This window comes from Microcaecilia unicolor, chromosome 1 (assembly GCF_901765095.1).
Source record: "Microcaecilia unicolor chromosome 1, aMicUni1.1, whole genome shotgun sequence".
Taxonomy (NCBI): Eukaryota; Metazoa; Chordata; class Amphibia; order Gymnophiona; family Siphonopidae; genus Microcaecilia; species Microcaecilia unicolor.
Genome location: NC_044031.1, coordinates 505,040,716 through 505,062,065, shown reverse-complemented (window position 1 = coordinate 505,062,065; position 21,350 = coordinate 505,040,716).

Below are 21,350 nucleotides of genomic sequence, written 5' to 3'. Positions count from 1 at the left end.
GTTATAGGCTTAAGTCTAGGTTGATAAATAGAGGAGAAAGGACAGAGTCTTATGACATCCCATACAATCAGGGTTGAACTTTAAAATCCATCAAATTATAGGAAATGTAAAAAAAAATTGAGAACATGATTTAAACTAACAATAAACTCTACCTCTTAGGCCAATCTCCCTTAAATAAGAACTAAGCAATCTATGATTAACCATATCGAAGGCTGTGGATAATTTGAGTGAAACAACAAGAGCAATCTTACCTCTATCAAGATGTTCATAAACATTGCTGATCATTGGCACAAATGTAGTCTCTGTACCATGGTATTCCCTAGATCCTGACTGATGTGAATATTTTAAATTTCCTTTCTCCACAACATCTTTAAATTGTAGAAATACTGCTTTTCTACTAATTTAGAAATAAATGTGAGGTTTGAGACTGATCTATAGTTTTCTGACAGTGAAGGATCTAGTAAGGCACTCTACCAAAACCCTCATCCACACCCTTGTCACCTCTCGCTTAGACTACTGCAATCTGCTTCTTGCTGGCCTCCCACTTAGTCACCTCTCCCCTCTCCAATCGGTTCAAAACTCTGCTGCCTGTCTCGTCTTCCGCCAGGGTCGCTTTACTCATACTACCCCTCTCCTCAAGTCGCTTCACTGGCTCCCTATCCGTTTTCTTATCCTGTTCAAACTTCTTCTACTAACCTATAAATGTACTCATTCTGCTGCTCCCCAGTATCTCTCCACACTCGTCCTTCCCTACACCCCTTCCCGTGCACTCCGCTCCATGGATAAATCCTTCTTATCTGTTCCCTTCTCCACTACTGCCAACTCCAGACTTCACGTCTTCTGTCTCGCTGCACCCTATGCCTAGAATAAACTTCCTGAGCCCCTACGTCTTGCCCCATCCTTGGCCACCTTTAAATCTAGACTAAAAGCCCACCTCTTTAACATTGCTTTGACTTGTAACCACTCGCCTCCAACTACCCTCCTCTCCTCCTTCCTGTACACATTAATTGATTTGATTTGCTTACTTTATTTTTGTCTATTAGATTGTAAGCTCTTTTAGCAGGGACTGTCTGTCTTCTATGTTTGTGCAGCGCTGCGTACGCCTTGTAGCGCTATAGAAATGCTAAATAGTAGTAGTACTAGTAGTACTTCAGATTAGGTCTCACCACTGTTGTTTTCCATTGTATGGGGAGGCAGCCCAAAGAGAGACTAGCATTAATCACAGTTAAATTAATAGAATGCAAGAGTTGACAAGTTCTAACAAGATAGCTAGAGGGACTAGGATCTAAAACAGAGGATGTAAAATGTTTAAAACGTTTCTCTGAACAACAAATAGCCAAAGGATTAAAATTCTTCCAGCTAGCTGTCAAGCATTAAGACTTCTCTAACCCCTCTTCTCCAATCAAATTATCATGTTCTTCAAAATTAGATACTGAAATAGAGAGGGAACGGAAAGACTCTCTCCACTCATTATTTTATATACCTCAATAGAGGTATATAAAATAATGAGTGGAGTGGAACAGGTGGATGTGAAGCGTAGTAAATTTAAAACAAATCGGAGAAACGTTTTCTTCACCCAACGTGTAATTAAACTCTGGAATTCATTGCCGGAAAATGTGGTGAAGGCGGTTAGCTTAGCAGAGTTTAAAAAGGGGTTGGACGGTTTCCTAAAGGACAAGTCCATAAACCGCTACTAAACGGACTTGGAAAAATCCAAAATCCCAGGAATAACATGTATAGAATGTTTGTACGTTTGGGAAGCTTGCCAGGTGCCCTTGGCCTGGATTGGCCGCTGTCGTGGACAAGATGCTGGGCTCGATGGACCCTTGGTCTTTTCCCAGTATGGCATTACTTATGTACTTATGTAGTAACTTTTTCTGCAAAATATAGAGCCAATTGATCTGCTGATACTGTAAAGAACTCATTCTCTCTAAGTCCAGTTAATTCTTTAGGGAGTCGTTTACTAAGGTGTGCTAGAGTTTTTTGTGTGCACTAATAATTAGGACATGCTAAATGCTAGAGATGCCTATGTGCATCCTAATTATTAGCGCACTGTAGTAAAAGATCCTCTTATTATTTGAGCGTCTTAGACAGATATTTACTAGATGAAATTCATTGATAATAGTATATCTTTTTGACTTTGCATAGCTCATTCAAGTAATGTCTAGTCTGTACTTGTAAGGACCAGGGCCGTGCCAAGGGTCTCTGGTGCCCCCCTGCAGACTATCAGTTGGCACCCCCCCCCCCCCCCCCCCCCCCACTTACAGATACCAATTACACTATTTATTTTTTATTTCTCCCCAGTCTCACTTGCACACCTCCCTCCAAACCTGTTCTCTTTAATTTGAATGTTGTTGAAGCTCACCCTGAATGAAAAGTTCTTCCCACACCAAAGACATATATAGCTGCTGGTTGTACTCTTTGAAGTAACTTTAGCAGAGTGTGTCTGTCTCAGCACTGCTGGGCTACCTTCACTTCCTGATGCGGGAAGAACAGGGGAGAGAGGAGAATCACAACTTCAGGTAAAAGATTTTGCAAGTGAGTGGCGCCCTCTAGAGGTCGGCGCCCCCCTGCGTTGCTTACCTCGCTTACCGTGTCGGCACGGCCCTGGTAAGGACTCTTCATTGAATCTATTCAAGATGCAATCCATATCCTGTCTACTCTCCTGGCTTGTCTTTTTAAGTGATCAAAACCTACATATTACTATGTAGTGACACTAAGGAATCATGAGTTTTTAATGCTTGTTAACAACATTCCATCCGAAAGAACAACTTAATCATTCAAAGGCAGCAGCTCAAAGTTTAAAGGGAAAATATAATCCTGAAGAAATAACTGAAACAATTTTGGAAAATCAAGGAAGTTCTGAGCCACAACATTCAAGAAATATTAGATAAAAATAATTGGGTAAATGCCAAGACATGGTCATTTCAGGGAAATTATCTAGTCCCAATGTTAGCTTTTAAACTGTTTATTGATGACATAGAAAAAAATCAGATCCAGAAGTTGGCCTTTTGGATGAGTAAAATTCAAGTCTATTCATAAACAATACAAAATGACTATCCCTGATAGAAGGCATTTCCTCAAAGCGCACATCTCCCAAAATATATAAATGAGTATAGTGTGCTGTTAAGTCTAAAAAAAGTAATTGAAGCACAGATTACACCCTACAATGGTAGGAGGGCAATAAAACAGCAAAAAATATATTGATGTAGGTATAGAGAGTTGATACAGCATAAATTGATTGACAAGGGTGCTAAAATGAAATCACCACAGGGTCACAGAAGGAGAGGCAAGATTCTGCAGGCTTAGCATCTGTAATAGAAAAGCCGCTTTTTTCAGTGATGCTGCAATCTGACTGACAACCGGCTGCCCCGGGTTTAAAAAAAACATATTTTAACCCCTTAAGGGGTGTTATATTCATACCGGCTAAGTAAAAAAAATGTGTACGCAGTAAACATTTTTTTTTTTTCAAACACCCCACCAATCTTATACTATCCTAATTCCTTTCTGTGCTCAACTTTTTCTTTTCCACCCCATGTCCTAATCTTATACACATTTTTATCAGAGCCCAATCTTTCCACCACCTTGTAGGGTTTCTCTTCCCAGACATTTTGCAATTTATGTCTTCCATGAAAATGTTGTTTCTTTATCAGAACCCACACAACATAATGTTTTTCTCACAAACACTTCAAATGATGACATTTACAAATCAAGTAATGATACATTTTCCATAGATACATTTTTCATAAGTTTTACAAGTAACTATTTTCATCACATCCTTTAGAGTTTTCTTGTAAGGCTATGCCCAGGCAATCCCCAGATCCTCCCTTAGAATCAATGCTCTCACCCGGGCCAGCAAATACTTTTTCTTCTGTTCTTTTATTCTGTTCTCTCAGACTCATCTCTATTTCACCTTCCCATGACGTACACTGAGATAATTTCAATTTGGCACAACTATGCTCTCCCAACTCTTTCCATCTCACAATGCAAGAAGTGAAAACTGATTATCGCCTCTGGACAGTCTCAGACCACATCTCTAAATAGTTTTCCTGGTAACTTTCCACTTTTCTCTTCTTCCCTTTTTCCTTTATTATAGTTGGTACTTTTCTTGTGGTTTTCCTTAAGTTATTCTTACATCCATGCCCATTCCCTTGCTGTTTCTTTTCTAATACTGAGGGCTGGTTCGGCATTAAATGGTCTTTCTATTTATCATCTTCTTTGTTAGCCATATCTTCTCTCAAATTTCCAGATTCTCCAGGCTTCTCATTCTTGAGGTTCACCTCCTCTACATTGTCTATATTTTCATCAATCCCATTCTTATCCATGGGCATTTCTTCTGATGCATCCAATGGATTCAACTGTTCCATTATTGGCTCTTCCTGTGGCTTCATCTCTTCCATTTTTGAATTCTTCTCCCAGAGACAAGGAGAACTTTCATGAAGCTGTTCTTCAGCAGAACAGTCTCCATTTCCTACTGCTGCTTCTATCAATAGCTCTTCAGAAGACTCTTCTGAGGATGACTCTGAAGTCTCTTCCTGCTTGGAAACTTGTACCACTTCTTCTCTCGATTGTGCTGTTTGTTCCACAGGCATATCATTGACTCTTGTTGACATAGTTCTCTCAACTAACTGTATCACTTCAGTCTTTTCTTCTTCCTCCCCAGCAACTGTCAGCTCACTCTCACTGTGCTCTTTTTCTTCACTCTTTTTCTTCTGTTCTGCCAACTTATTCAATAATTCTTGTAACACATCCAATTTCTCCTCCAACATTTTAAATTGTTGCATCCATTCATCACTCTGTTGAACCTCCACAGTTCAATAAATATAGTACCACCATATTGGCCTGGGACTTGGGGAACACTCTCTTCCTGGATTAGGAACTGGATGTTGCTCAGGATTCAGGCTCTGCTCACGCACTCTTCCTGGACCTGGACCTCTTCGGAGCTCAGGATTCGAGAATTGCTCACGCCACCTCCAGGCACTTTCAGTCCTTTCTCCTCTCCCATAGTGGAAGTCTTGTTCCTCTTTGAGCTCAGATATTCAGTAACACTGAACATGTCCTGTCTGACCACACCTTTAGCAGATTATGGCCCGCTTCTTCCATTTGTCACAGTAGGAGAGCAGTCTTCTTTTTTCCTCGAAATATTCCTGATGATACCATTCACTTTTGTTCCTCCTCCAGAGCTCTTCTTGGTGCTCCTCCCTGTCCATTACTTCTCTGATGATGGCCTGTAACTTTGCAAACTGGTCTGTCATCACTGTACCCAGGAGAGAACTCTGATTTTTAGGAAAATTCAGGAATTCACCAGGGTCAACCAAATCACAAGAACACTCAAATCTTCCATTATACTCTGCAGGATAGATCTCATTTTAGGTGGTGGACTAAGTGAAAAATCCTGCCGACTACACCAAAAATGTAAACTGCCCCCCTGTGACCCTCAGCCTAAGGAGTGTGTCCCAGGATACCTGTTGTTGTTGTTGTTTGTAGTCGAGCCGAACATCCAGGGTCACACCGCCGAGAGCAGGAAAGAACACATTAAACTTACTTTGTCTCTCACACACAAGGTGTAAAGGAGAAAATAAAATCAATCTCAGGATTTTTATTTTTTTTTTATTTTGTAGGAACCAGACACAAGTGTTCACAAATTATTTTTTTTTTATTTTCTTTCAACACAACTTGGTAAGTATTCAACCTTTTTACTTAAATTCAACAAAATGTATTTTCTTTAAATATTTGAATATAAGTATTTTAACAGTGAAGTTATAACTATTTCCTTTTATTTATTTTTGTTCTTTCAACAGAATGACCTCAAATACCCGAGAGAAAGAACAACCATCAGATAAGTATAAACGTTCCAATATTAAAAGGTGTAAATTTTCTTTCTAGATCTTTACATTTCTTGAAATTAGCAAGAATTTGATTCTTTGTGTGTATATTTTGTGTGTTCACATGATCCTCTTTAGAAGACCCAGAAAGTAATCAGGTAAGTGTACCAGTTTGTCTTTTCCTTGTGTAATTTAAATTTGTCAAAATTCTCTTGCAAAGTTACTTAGCTGTAGCTGGTGTTATTATTCTCCCAATGAAGTCTGAAGTGCTGATTTCTTTCTTGTGTGGGGGCACGAAGAATTTTCAGGAATTTGTGGTTCACTGTTTTCTCTTCCCTCTTCTTCCAAATCTTCCTCCTAAACCTATCTTACTCAAAATAAATTAGGGAACAAAACCCTAACTTCCTAACACTTTTAATTAACTTTCATTATGTGATATTAAATAATACTCAAAACACTGTGGCCAACTATTCTAATTAAATAAATAAATTAATTAAATATACCCTTACTTCCAGGCCTGTTGCTATCCTTTTAGTTCCCTAACCTAGGAAGGGCAAATAAAAGGGCACATGCTGTCTCACTGGAACTCTGTCAGTATAACATACAGCATACTGACACACAGGATACAATTACATTCATACCTTAGTATTTCCCTTTGATATTATAAAAACTAAACCTCTTTTTCGCAGAAAACTGATTAAAATCAGCTGTACTCACTTCTTTTGACTTACACTTGGGCCTTTCCCCTTTTGAAATTAATTCAGCACTACTGTCAATTAACTGTGCTGATTCTATTTTATTTATTTACCTAAGGTAATCTAAAATACAAACCACACACACACACTATCACACTTAGTACTGTGACTCAGTTTCTTTTTCCAACATTAAAACTTCTTTTAAAGCTATTTTAAACAAGCTTTCCTTTCACTACAATACACAGCACTCAATATTACACAATCTCTCACAAGAATTACTTATACCCTCCTGTGTAAATATTCTCACTTAACCCAGTGTCACAGTTTCCCTGCCTGACACTATAATTTCCCTTAAAATACTTTTAGAACTGCTTTTTCTCTCTCTCTCTCTCTGTCACAGACACACACAAAGCACGTCCTCACTCTTCAGCTGCTTCTGCCCTTCTCAGCAACTGACAGGCAAGCTGTTGCTAAGGCAACAGACTCAGCTTAAGCACCTGACGTCTTCTGGCCAATAAAAATGTCCATTTAGAACCCACATTTTTTTACAGACACTTAGAATTATATCAAACCAAACTGATTCTCCATTTTGATTTAAACTTTTCCCATAGGGAATAATGGAAAAAGTACCATTTACCAAATTTTAAACGTGAAATATATATCAAACTGCACTAAAATCACCAAAACAATTATGCACTACCATACCCACAGAACCATGGTTTCACTTTTCAAAAATAACTATTATTAATAGGTGTCCCACATTTTCACCAATAAAAAACCCTTAAAAAATCCCAAAATAAATTAAAACACCTATCAAAAATTTAAGTAACCCTTCAAACACCTGCTCCGTTGAAAGTTTGTTTCCAAACTCCGGCGGAGACCCCTTTTAAGCCCCCCTATGAAAACCACTACTTAAAACCTTTTTTTTCCAAAATTTAATCCCCCCCCAGTAAATTTCAAGAGGTTCTCAAAAACCCATTATTACAAAAAAATGAAAACCCAATTAACCCCTTAATTTCCATAAACATAAATCCCCAAACCCACAAATTTAAAAAAAACTAAAAACAAGTTTTGGGTCACTAGACCCCTTACCTGACTCCAAAAAGTCCCCTAACCTGGCAATCACCATTGGATCCAATCCCCATGGTCCTCCTTAAAAATCGGGTTCAAAAGAAAAAAAACCTTGAAAAATCCCGAAAATCTCTGGAACTGTAGCCAGGCAGCTCAAACATCGAGCTCCTGACTTTGCCTGGGCCTTCTTTTGCCGGCTCCGCAAGTATTTCGTGGAGCTGCAGAGCTGGCCGGATCCACAGCAAGGCCTCAGACAGGCCATTTTCCTATCGCGGCTGCGCGGAGAATTTCATTTTCTGGCTGGGCAGCTACGAGGAAGGATGCAAATAGGCACAGCTTCTGCAGAGAAGCGCCCGGACCACCAGGAAAGAACCCCCACAGGCCATCAATGATCCTGTTGGACCCTGGACCCCCCCCCCCCCCCCCCTTGCAGGTACTTTTAATTTAAAAATTAAAACTTTTTAAATCTTAATTTTTTTTTAAATACTGTTTTAAAACTTTTGACCCTGGATTTTTAAAAAAGGCTGGAAATAGCCCTACAATGTCCTAAAACCTCCCCAAATATTCTGAGACCCCGGGATCTCCCCAAAAACCTGCCATATGGCTGACCCGAGTTTAAAAAAAACATATTTTAACCACTTAGGGGGGTTACAGTTTGACTGATGTTGTGGCTGGGGGTGGGGGGCAGTGGTGGCAGAGGACAGTAGTGGCGTGGCCCTTAAGATTGTTTGCCCCGGGGCTGGCCTTGCCTCCTGTTGGCCCTGAATCACCTTAAATAGCAATGAAGCATTGCAGAAAAAAAAGGTAATGTCTCCTCCTCTGACTACACCTCTCCCTTGTTTAAAGACAAAAAAATAGCCTGGGCAGCATGCTTCAGCCAAGTAAATATGCTCACCTTCCCTCCAACACTGGGACCAGCACTTAAATTATCACAGTAACTGTGCCAATAGAAAACTGACCCACATATGTTTAAGATTTTAAAATGGGGGAAGTGTTATAGTACGTCTTGTGCACAGGAATTAATTGAAACATTGTTTTTCTCACTCATTACCAGGTATAACCCTGGCCTGTACTCATAAATTCTACTGATTCTCTGGCAGTTTTCTCACCTAAATGCCCAATTCCACATCCTCTATTATTTCATTTTAGAACTGTTTTTATCTTTGAAGAGAAACACTTCAATGGTATTGGATTTTGTAATATATTTTATTTTTCATTAGGCAACATCATCAGAAGCTCATTTTAGATAACCTGCCTGACCTCTTCAATGCTTCCGTAGATTCTGGTGTGGTCTTGGAAGACTGGAGAAAGGGGAATGTGGTCCCTCTGCACAAGAGCGGAAGTAAGGAGGAGAATGGGAATTACAAACCTATCAGTCTGACCATGGTGGAGAGTAAACCAATGGAAATATTTCTAAATCAAGGATTGTGAGGTTTCTCGAATCAAAAGGCCTGCAGGAACCGAGGCAGCATGGATTCACTAGATGCAGGTCATCTCAGACAAATCTGATTGATTTCTTTGATTGGGTGACCAAACAGACATGAGAGGGGCACTAGAAGTGGTGTACTTGAATTTCAACAAAGTCTTTGACACAGTTCCACACAGGCGACTGATTAATAAACTGAATGCCCTTATTATGGGATGTAAAGTGACTGACTGGGTTAGAAACTAGTTAAATGGGAGGAGACAGAGGGTAGTAATAAATGGAGCTTACTCTGAGGATAGGGATGTTATCAGTGGTGTACCTCAGGGATCGGTCCTTGGACTAGCTCTTTTTAACATCTTTGTGGGAGATATTGCAGAAGGGCTGTCTGGTAAGGTTTGTCTCTTTGTGGATGATACCAAACTCTGCAATACGGTGGACACCCCAGAGAATATGGATGACATGAGGAAAGATCTGGCAAAACTTGAAGAATGGTCCAATAATTGGCAACTAAAATTTAATGCTAAGAAATGCAAGGTCATGCACATGGGTTACAAGAATCCAAGGGCACGGTACAATATTGGAGGTGAAGTACTTCTGTGTAAGAAAGAAGAGCGGGACTTACGGGCGATTGTGTTTGATGACCTTAAGGTGGCCAAACAGGTAGAAAAGGTGACAGTCAAAGCCAGAAGGATGCTTGGGTCTATTAGGAAAGGGATGACCAGCAGGAAAAGAAAGGTGATAGTGCCCCTGTATCTCTGGTGAGGCCCCATTTAGAGTACTGCATGCAATTTTGGAGACTGCGCCTACGGAAAGATATAAACAGGATGGAGTTGGTCCAGAGGGTGGCTACAAAATTGGTAAGCAATTTCCATCATAAAACATATGGGGACAGGCTTATGAACCTCAACATGTATATGCTAGAAGAGAGGCAGGAGAGAGAGAATATGATAGAGACATTTAAATACCTCAGTGGCATCAATGTACAGGAGGTGAGCCTTTTTCAAATGAAGGAAAACCCTGGAATGAGAAGGCATAGAAGAAGTGGAGAGGAAATATGCTTAGGAGGAATCTAAGAAAATACTTCTTCTCAGAAAGGGTAGTGGATGCGTGGAGTGGCCTCTCGTGGAGGTAGTAGAGACCAAGATTGCTTCAGAATTTAAGGAAGCTTGTGACAGGTATGAGATATTCCTTAGGAAAAGGGACATAGCAGCCAGGCTAATATCAAAAAGATGAAATATGAGTCACTCCACTGCTCAAAATTCTACATTGGCTGCCAATCAAAGCTAGACTAATCTTCAAAGTTAGCACATAATAAGTACATAAGTACAAAAGTATTGCCATACTAGGAAAGACCAAAGGTCCATCAAGCCCAGCATCCTGTTTCCAACAGTGGCCAATCCAGGTCACAAATACCTGGCAAGATCCCCAAAAAGTACAAAACATTCTGTACTGCTTATCCCAGAAATAGTGGATTTTCCCCAAGTCCATTTAATAATGGTCTATGGACTTTTCCTTTAGGAAGCCATCCAAACCTTTTTTAAACTCTGCAAAGCTAACCGCCTTTACCACATTCTCTGGCAACGAATTCCAGAGTTTAATTACACATTGAGTGAAGAAACATTTTCTCCGATTCATTTTAAATTTACTACATTGTAGCTTCATTGCATGCCCCCTAGTCCTAGTATTTTTGGAAAGCGTAAACAGACGCTTCATATCTACCCGTTCAACTCCACTCATTATTTTATAGACCTCTATCATATCTCCTCTCAGCCGCCTTTTCTCCAACATCTACAAAATACTATTTGGCATGTTTCCAGAATATAGGATAGGTAGTTCCCCAAGAAACACAAGCCTAGAAACCAACTGCAGCCTAGAAATCACCTACCCAACTGCAGAAACACAATCAGCAAATCTATATACATGGCTGGATTTAGTTACCTGGGTTCAAAATGGTGGAACACAATACCAAAGATCACAAGAAGCATCATCAACTATCTACAGTTCAGAAAAGAAATGAAAACTTATCTTCTTAGAAAATTCTACAATTCAAAAATGTAGCTATTGATGTCCTCCACTTCCTATTTGAAAACCATCTTTGTAAATTCAACGAGAATGTAAACTGTCAAGTCATCACTGTAACTTTCAACCAGTATATAAATTGTAAGCCACTTTGAACCAAAACCTGTTTTTGAAAAATAGTGGGATACAAGAATGCATAAATAAATGAATAAATAAATAAACAAATAAAAGGAATAGTTGGTTACTGAGGAAGGACAGACTGGATGGACCATTTGGCCCTGATCTGACATCATGTTTCTATGTTTCTATCTTTGTTTCTACTTGCCAAATGTATTGTAACTCTCAAAAGATAAACACAAATATGTTATGTTAATCAAATAAACCAGTGACATTTTTATGTCTTTTATTTCTAAACATCCAGGTGGACTAAAATGACAACTACATTCCTTTCGATGCCACTGTTGAGTGGATTACAAAATCAATTCCTGCCTCTAGCAAACCAACCTAGGTGCTAGTTTGTGGCTTCTGGAGTACTTTGCTAGAGCAAGTTTGCCTGAAATCTGGATATGGTTAGAGAAAACAATGAATAGAATGCTATTTAAATTTCAAAAGTTTAACTGTCCAATAGTAAGTTGTTAGCCTATGAAGAACTTTAACATCATTAGATTCTCAATATCTACAAATTCAGTTCTATATGAATATAAATTGTCAGTGGATATCTCATTTACACATTTGCAAAAAAGAGATGTTTTTATTCTGTGCACACCACGTTTCTAACATTTATGCTATAATTTTCTCTTGTGCAAACTAACTGTTGTCTCTGAGCACTGCAAGGGATTTGGGCTGAGATGGGTAAGAGCAGGGAAATGGCACAAGGAAGGTAGTTCTTGCTACAAAATCTCTTATTTGGTATCTGATCTGGAATTTTTGTTCTGCTCTGCCATGTTGCTGTTACCTTCTTAGATAAAGCACAAATCGCTAAAAGTTATTGAGCAAAAGTCATTTTTTCTTATTTTGGGAAAGTCTCCTACATCTTTCTTACCTGCTGCAAGCTCAGTACCTATACTCTGAACCTTGGCTTCCACAGAGGCCTGACCTGCATAATGTTACCATTGCCTCAGAGAAGAACAATCTCAGATTCGCTTTACAACTTGTTGATTTAGCAGAACACATATTCTTGTAGTGGTAATAGCTCTAGCCTGAAAGTGAGAAGATCTGACCTAGAAATCTGGTACTAGCATAAAGTCCAGTTATGAGTTGTATTAGCCAATTAACTTTTCACACAAAGCCACCAAGGTGTGGGGTACTGTATATGTTCTCCCCAAATAAATAAAAATGTTCAATGAATACCATACTTTAAACCATTTAGATATTTTTTGACACATGTAGAAGTGTGTTTTATTTTCCTTTGTTTAAATAGCATCCTTTTTCAATTGTATGATTCTATTGATTTTTTAACTTCAGCTTTCTGGTATTTCAGTGAAAAGCAAAACCATGTGAAATAGTTGCTAAACTAGATTCCTGTGACAAGAGCAGATCTATGCCAGCCTTAGTGGGAGTATTAAGTTTTTTTTTTCTAAATATACCTATCAGTAACTTAAATGCCTTTTCAACAGAAAGACTTTAGGGAAAGTGATTATGGGGTCTGCTCACTGAAGTGTGCTAAGCAATTAGCAGAGGATTTTGGGGGCTTTTTTACTATGCTGCGGTAAAAATTGGCCTGTGCTTGTCTTAGCACGTGAAATTGACATGCACTGGGCCACGTTTTACCACAGCGGGAAAAAGGCCTTTTTTTAAATGAGGCGGTAAATGGCTGTGTGCTAATATTAAAATTAGTGTGTGGCTTTACTGCCTGAGCCCTTATCGCCTTTATCTCTCTACATTTCTCCCCGGGAACTCCATTCACTGGGTAAATCTCTCTTATCTGCACCGTTCTCCTCCACTGCTAACTCCAGACTCCGTTCCTTTTATCTTGCTGCACCATATGCCTGGAATAGACTTCCTGAGCCGGTACGTCAAGCTCCATCTCTGACCGTCTTCAAATCTAAGCTAAAAGCCCACTTTTTTGATGCTTCTTTTAACTCCTAACCCTTGTTCACTTGTTCAGAACCCTTATTTTATCATCCTCACTTTAATAGTCCCTTATCTCTTGTTTGTCCTGTTTGTCTGTCCTAATTAGATTGTAAGCTCTGTCGAGCAGGGACTGTCTCTTCATGTTCATGTGTACAGCGCTGCGTAAGTCTAGTAGCGCTATAGAAATGATAAGTAGTAGTAGTAGAAGGTGGTAAGGGCTCACATGCTAATCCCTCAGTAATCGGGCAGTGCACAGCAATCTGGCTGCGCTGTCCATTACTGCCGGGAATGACCCCTGTGGTAGAAAATTTTCTACAACAGGAAACTGCACGTGCCATCTTCGGAACTACCATTGGGCTCCTGTGCTACCCCAGTGGTAGGGCCGATTTGGCGCCCTGCGCAGTAGCCCTACCGTGCCTTTGTAAAAGAGCCCCTTTGTAAGGCTACCTTGTGCTAAAAACAGTCAGCTTGTTAAAATCCTATGCTAACTGCACTACACATTGGGATGGGCAGAGAATGAGTGTGGTCTAAACATTAGTTAGTGCATAAAACTTACTGTGTGCTGTCACTTGTGCAGTTAGCGTGAACATACTTTCTGCCTCCTCAAAATATTCAGTGCCTCAAGAGGAGGTGTTATTAGTATTAGTGCTATTGCAAATAAACAGCATTCAGCAAAGAACGTTTCCATATGGTAACTTCTGGGCACACCACTAAGCTTTTGCACATACTGCTTGTTAATTATTGCTGTTAAGGTGCAATAAGTGCAAAATCTTAGCATGGTGTAGTAAGCATATTCCTATCTGACTTACTAATATATACATATACAGTGCAATCCGCTTAAGTGCAAGGGTCTGGGACCAAAGAAATGCGTTCATCTGACGCGTTTGCAACAGCTGCATCTGTTTCGTCCCTCTCCAAATCCTTAACAAAACTTGCCCGCTTGTAGCAGTTCACAATGGTTCCATGTGTAACATGATTCCAGGCTTCTTTCTGCATATGTAGGGAATCCAACAGTGATAGATTATGAGCCAGTTCAACAGCACGTTTATCCTTGCTAGTCTGGTCATCTATAACGCTCATCAGATGATGTAGCACAAGAGCCCGATAATATTGTTTGAAATTGGCTATTATGCCCTGATCCATAGGTTGGATCAGAGAGGTAGTGTTTGGTGGCAGGAAGACCACTTTGACGTTAGACAGCCTGACATCATCCCTGTGTGCAGCACAATTATCACAAAGCAGCAAAATCTGACGCTTTTGTGCCCGCATTCTAGTGTCTAACGTCTTTAGCCACTGCTTCCAAATTTCCCCAGCCATCCATGAATTTGCATTAGCCTCGTATGACACAGGAAGTTGCTTAACTTTCTTGAAGCAACGGGGCTGTTTGATCTTTCCAGTGACGAGGGGTTCCAACTTCTCACTCCCATCCATATTGCAGCAAAGGAGGATCGTCAGTCGGTCCTTCGATGTTTTACTTCCAGTAGTTTCGGGATATTTGAATGCAAGTGTTCCATCAGGAATCACTCGCCAGTAGAGACCGTTTTCGTCAGCATTGAAAATGTTACAAGGTTCAAACTCATTCAAGATGGTAGGAAGAACTGAAACAACCCAATTTTCAGCACCAAAGTCATCAGTGTCTTGTTTCTCACCATGCTGTTTCTTTAATTTTATGCTGTTGCTCTCCTTCCATCTTTCCAACCATCCAACAGTAGCTCTGAATTCAGTTAGTCAAAGACTTTCAGCTAGCTGGTTGACTTTCTCCATAAGCAGTGGACCACTGACAGGAAACTGTCTGCTCCTGACTCAAGAAAACCACCGAAGAAGAGCATCTTCTACCTCCTCAGCTTTTCCCGCCCGTTTTTGTTTCCGGTGTGGATTTGTATTGTTTTGCCACTCTTCCAGAAGCTGGTCTTCTGCTTCAAGACATGTGAAATTTGACTGGGATTGACACCATATTCTTTAGCAATAGATGCTTGACTTTGTTTGTTTTCTAATTTTTTAAGAACTTCTATTCGTTCAGCCAGTGTTAAAGTCTTACAGTTCTGCCTTGACGACGACGACACCCATTGTACACTCTAACAACATTCTTTCGCTTATTCTGCCTGTGGCAGTTAAAGGGGTGGTAAATTTGAAATCTCATTGGATGTCACGCGCCAATCGGCTTCCATATTCCGTGTGCGTGCTTATGCGGAGTCTTTTCTGCAGAGGAGCGGTCTTGAACCATGCATATAAGCGAATCTTGCACTTATCAGTGGTGCGCTAAACTGAAGTTTGTCCCCATAGAAATTGATGGTGCCAAAAACGGGACCGAAGTACAACATGCAGTTAAACAGAGCATGCACTTATCCAATGTGCACTTAAATGGAATGCACTGTATATATTTATTTAGTGCTATATAGGTTTTCTGGGCATCAGACCTACAGCCTTACAAACCAACAAATGGGGACTTGCAACTGAGGTACAAAGGTCATATAGCTGTAATTAGAATTCCATAACGTGGCCATGAGCAGAAGAGGAAGAAGCTCACCCCTTAAGGAACCCATTGGACCAGCAAAAGTTATATCTTATCAATAACAGTATATAAGAAAGCCCAGCTAGACATACCATTGCTGGTTCAACAATTTTTGTTGACCTGTCCTGTGCTTATTGCCATCACAGATCCTTGTGCTGCTTATCAATGTGAGTTATTTTCTACTTACTCAGCATTTGGTTCCTCTCTTATGTCTGATTCCTGCTCCAAGTTTGGTTCCTGATCTCTGCCTGGTTTCTGCCTAGCCTCTTCTTCCATGCTCTTGCCTAGGTTAGGCCCTCACAGTTTGAACCAGCTGAACACTAGGGATTAAGTCATAATGGAGGCTATTGTAGAGACCCTGAGAACCTCAGCAAAACTTTTACAAGATATGCAAGGGGCAACTGCAGGTCCTTAAGCATTAAGTGGGTGCTCTCTAGCCCGCTGGTCAGGAGCAGACAGTAGGATGCCCTGCCTTCATACACCACTACTGGAGAAGTTGGATGGCATCTGAGGAGAATTACAGGTGTTCATTCATCAGTGTGACCTTTGGTTCTTATTCTATCTGTATATGTTCCCATCGTACTCATTCAAAGTTAAGTGTGGCAACATGATCAAGGGTGTTGTTTGGAGCTGTCACAAACATAATCATGCACACAGAGTTTGCAAGCAAAAGGAAATACTTTATTGCTATAATTCAGCATGTACACACCTATTACTTCACAGGCTTTAATCCAGCACTAGTAAAGTGTCTGTCTGTCTGTCTCTCTCTCTCTCTGGATATGGTTAAAGAAAACAATGAATAGTATGCTATTTACAGTTCAAAAGTTTAACTGTCCAACAACTGGACTCTGGCTACTTCTCTTCCTGGGTACTACCCTCAGATATTGTAGCCTCAGATGAAACTCCCTTGGAGACCTCTTGCCTCAGAACCCCCCCCCCCCCCCCTTGGAGACTTCTTGATATGGGGCCTCCCTGATCTCTTTTACCTGAGGGCATTTTACCACTTCGCTGCCTGAGCCCCACCCTTCTGACTCAGCAGGTGTAACTCTACTTATCCTCTCAGTCCCAGTGAGGGAGTGATGCTATTGGAACCTGACCATGTATCACCCACTCCCTCTCAGTAAGCCTTATAATTAATCACTCACAATTTCTGGAACAGAGCAAGACTATACTGAACAATCTGGAACACTTTCTGACTGTCCCAAGCCTTTAGCGAGCCCGGCCAAGCCCAGATGGCTGATAATAACATGATGTCCCTCCAACATGCTTTCAATTAATCACATAAAAGAGTTGGGTTATCATATTGCACTATGAAATCTTCCTCTTTCCATGGTTCTTGTTCCAAGTACTGTCTTTCTCCCCTTTCCCTTTTTCCCTCTATTTAACCTTCACTTTTGACTGATTGTGTTACTGCTGAGTGATTTTGTCTGTCCTATCAAATATTGTAGTTCTTTTCTGAATTTTTCTGTTTTTAGCCTGCAAACCGTCCAGATCTGCAAGTTAGCTTGGGTGGGTATTGTAAGTGCAAATAAACTGTAAACTATAATGAACACTGACAGAGTCTGCAATAGAATTCTTTCACTGGGCTAATGATCTTGATTGTAATAAGTTGGGTCTACATGCTCATTTCAGAGCCTTGCAGCTTCTGTTAAATATGATCTCACATAACTGGAGCTACTGGTTCGCCTAGAAGAACTATTCACACTGTGGATTGCTATAAAAAAATGCCTATCAGAACAGCTCTTGCAAAGACACATGGAGAGGATTGAACCAAGTCATAATGTTGAATCTCTAGAGGAGCCATGGTGATGGGTACCATGAGACAATAGAGGAGAAGGAAAGACAGCACTAGGATGGACTCTGCCTCTATTGTAGCCATCTTGGGCCTATATGAAATACCTTCAGGAGCAGGCTGCAGAATTGTGAGCAATCTTAGGAGGCTGAGGAATTGTAGCAAGTACAAACCAATCCCCGAGGACTAAACTGCAGTAGGTACATGGCCTGTTTACATGGTTATTCTTATTTGCCTTATACAGAAGGACAGGAAGCTTTCAGTGTGTGCAGTGATTAGCTCTGAAGCTTCAGTAGGCTTCATGGATTTTGTGCAACAGAATCAAATCCCAGTGCAGGAGAAGGGGGTGACAGTAGCTGTGGAACCATTCAAGGCTCACTTTCATTGGACCCTGTTACTCTAGTAACTATAATTCTTATAGTGACTATAAGTCAAGATCACCATCCTCACCATCTTGAGATCCTCGGACACTATCACCCTAAGGTTTCTCTCCTGAAGTGTGCGTATCAATCTCTTGCCTCTTATCTCATACACCTCCTTTGGATTTCACTCTGCACTTCTCTTCATTAGGGGGTCTTTTTACAAAGCTGCGGCAAAAGGGGGCCTGTGTGCTGGCATCAGCACATGATTTTGATGCGCGCTGAGGATGGTCTTGCCTCGTTGGGGGGTGGGACAGGGTATGGCCATTCCAAGTTAAGCATGTGTTTTCAATGTGGCAGTTAAAGTCATAGATGTCAATGGAAACTACAGAGTCTGGAACTAAGAAGCTATTCACAATAGGAAAAAGTTCTCAGGGCTTATTTTTGAAGTTATTTAGGGAATTTAAAACCACTGGGATCGATGTTCAGCAGTAATAGGGAGCAGCTTAATTTAAGTGCTGGTGCTAGTGTTCTAATTAATATTATATCAACTGCTACTAAATGTGTGGGGGCTGTTTTAGAATGTGGAGAGGGGAATTCATACATCTAAGTCAGGACATTCAAGTGTGGAATTCTTGAACAAACAGAGTCTATTGTAAAGCTGCACTTGAAATGATCAGTTATACATTTAGGGTCTAATAGTCAAAACTATTTAACTGGCCAGGAATGGCTCCTGGTCAGTTAAATAGCATTTTAGCAGCTAACTGTGGATATTCAATGGTAGATAATGGGTTAGGTATGGCTATTCAGCATCAATCTGACTATGTTTAGCGTTCAAATTAGGCCATATAAATACAGGCCTATCTTTAAGTGCTGAATATCAGCTTAAACAGTTAAGTTGCTATGGTCAAAAATGAAACCACATCTTCAATGCCGGTCACCAGAAATGGCCCAGCATTGAATATCCGGGTTTAATACCGGTGGCGGGCAGCAAAAGCACTACCCGCCATTGGCTGAATATCGAAGGGGGGGGGGGGGTAGAATTTGAATGGCATGCATACTGCTTAGAATTTACTTTTCTGAGATCAATCTTCAGCGGCAGATAAGAAATTCATTTAAAATTTATGTTTTTAGCAACATAAAACATATATACACCATCACTAAGGAAAGGGAAAGGGGACTTGATATACCACCTTTTGGTGGTTTTTGCAACTACATTCAAAGCGGTTTACATAGTATATTCAGGTACTTATTTGTACCAGGGGCAATGGAGGGTTAAGTGACTTGCCCAGAATCACAAGGAGCTGCAGTGGGAATTGAACTCAGTTTCCCAGGATCAAAGTCCACTGCACTGACCACTAGGCTACTCCTCCACTAGCCCAGTGCACCATGAAATACGTTTATAAAATTACCCCCAATGTATGCAGGGACCTTCCCCCGGATTCCATAAAAGTCGTCCAAATTTTGGCACAATTTTGAGTTGCACATGCAACTAAATTAATATGGGCGCCTTTTGCAAAGCGGTGCTGCCAATTAGCATGTGCTAAATGCGAAGAAGCTCATGTGAATTGAATGGGCTTCTTCACAACCAGCGCACACTAATCTGTGGCACCACTTTCTAAAAGGAGCCCTTAATGAGCCACTAACAATTAATTACTGATGTTAATTGGCACTAATAATGAGTTGCATATGCAACTGGTTATGCACGATTCTATAAAGAACTGTACCTAAATCTTCTCACGCACAAGCCAAAAGGGGGTCATGGCCATGGGAGGGGCATGGGTGAGAATCAAGGAGGAGTAGAGGATGATACTATTGACGACCAATCAGTGAGCCTGCGATGGCTTCTTTGTGTTTCTACCTTACCTGTACCAGACAGCTGACTGACATTGTCGGTACGCTGTGCTGAACTTCTGCACCAGGCATTATTACTAACTTTGACTAACAGAGTTTTGGTTGTGACCCCTGAGGCAGGCGGCCATGTCTGCTGAAACACAAATCACGTCGGGTCCATTGTTCTGATGTTTTAATTAAAGAGCTTTTAAAATTCAACTTTCTGGTTGGTTGTCACTAGTGTCATCCTCTACTCCTCCTTGATTCCTGCTGGATTTGTGTAGAGGTATTTTCCGGTTTGTGTTTTTTTACCCTGCAGGGGCATGGATGGGTCAAGGGTGTTCCAAAAAGTCAAACGCCAACTTGAATGCTAGGATTTGCACCTGATTTCAGCAAATGTAAGTCCTTGTACACAAATGTAGTCATGGGAATCAGTGCTTGTTGCCATTTTCTGATGGGTTCTCAGCCTGGAGCACCCTTTATAGAATAGCACTGAACACTCATTTTTCCTGGCATCCAAATTTTGGCACTGTTTACTGAATCTGGCTCCTTGGGGGCGGTTCTATAACAGGGTCCCTGGTAGGATCCTTGTCTATAAATGAATTTAGATGTTTTCCTTAATATTAAAGTAACTGGCTATATACACACCTAAAAGTTAGGTATGAGCACTTATGCCAGACATAGAGCTGGTGTAAATGCTTGCGTCGAAATGTTGTTCAGATACATGTAACTTGTAGTGTTCTGTAAGTTATACATATGTAACCCAGGCCTCACCCTTGCACTAGCGCCAGCCCCTGCCACAAAACATATTAGTCACATTCAGGGACTCTCTCCTCTCACTTATCAGTTCCAGAACACATGCAATTCAGTTTGGGAGTGGGTCAATGGTCCAGAATAGAGATCCAGGAGTTTGGGAGACACACCTACTCTCAGGGATCAGTTCACTCTCGCCTCTCGCTCCCCAAAGACACTTTGTAATTCACAGTCTATGCAAGAACTCAAACTTTTATTTTCCAACTTTGCAACAGCAGCAACAACAACAATTAGTCTTTTGTGATCCAACTCCAGGTAAATCCAAATTCTGTTCCAATTCTTCCCTTGTTCCTCAGGGGAACTCCTTTACCACTTCTGAGGTTTATTTATAAGGGCAAGTTCCTAATAGAGAATATGTACATATATACAGTTCTCCTATTCATGCCTATCCCTTGGGAAGTGTTCTTCCCCTGGCTTCTTCTCCTCCTTTTCAGTACAGACTCAAAACTCTGCACGTTCAGACCCTCGTCTGGTCTGACCCTCAGCCAGCAGTGACCCCTCTCTAGATCCACCCTGGTCTTGGGACTGAGCTCTCTCAGGCTTTAATCCTCTGCTCGTGGGCTGGGTCTCTCTTCTGCCCACCCATAGTATACATAATCTCTCAGTTGCCACTTTCATGAGCTACAACCCTCTTTTACAGCCAATGATCATACTTCTCACTTTGTAGGGGACCATCACGCATCCAAAGACCCTCTCTTGGGCATAATTCCAACCTTTATCCCCTCTGTAACTTCTCCCTCTCTTTTCTCCTGCACTCTATTTCAAAACCACTCCCCTTGAGCCAGTGGCATTGCTAGGGGGGCTGACACTCGGGGCGGATCGCCGATGCGCCCCGCCCCCTGGATGCAGCGCCCCCCGGAACAGCATGATGCCCCCCCCGGCGAAAGAACCCCCGATCCGCCGGCGAAAGACCCCTCCTGGGTGCATGCTGC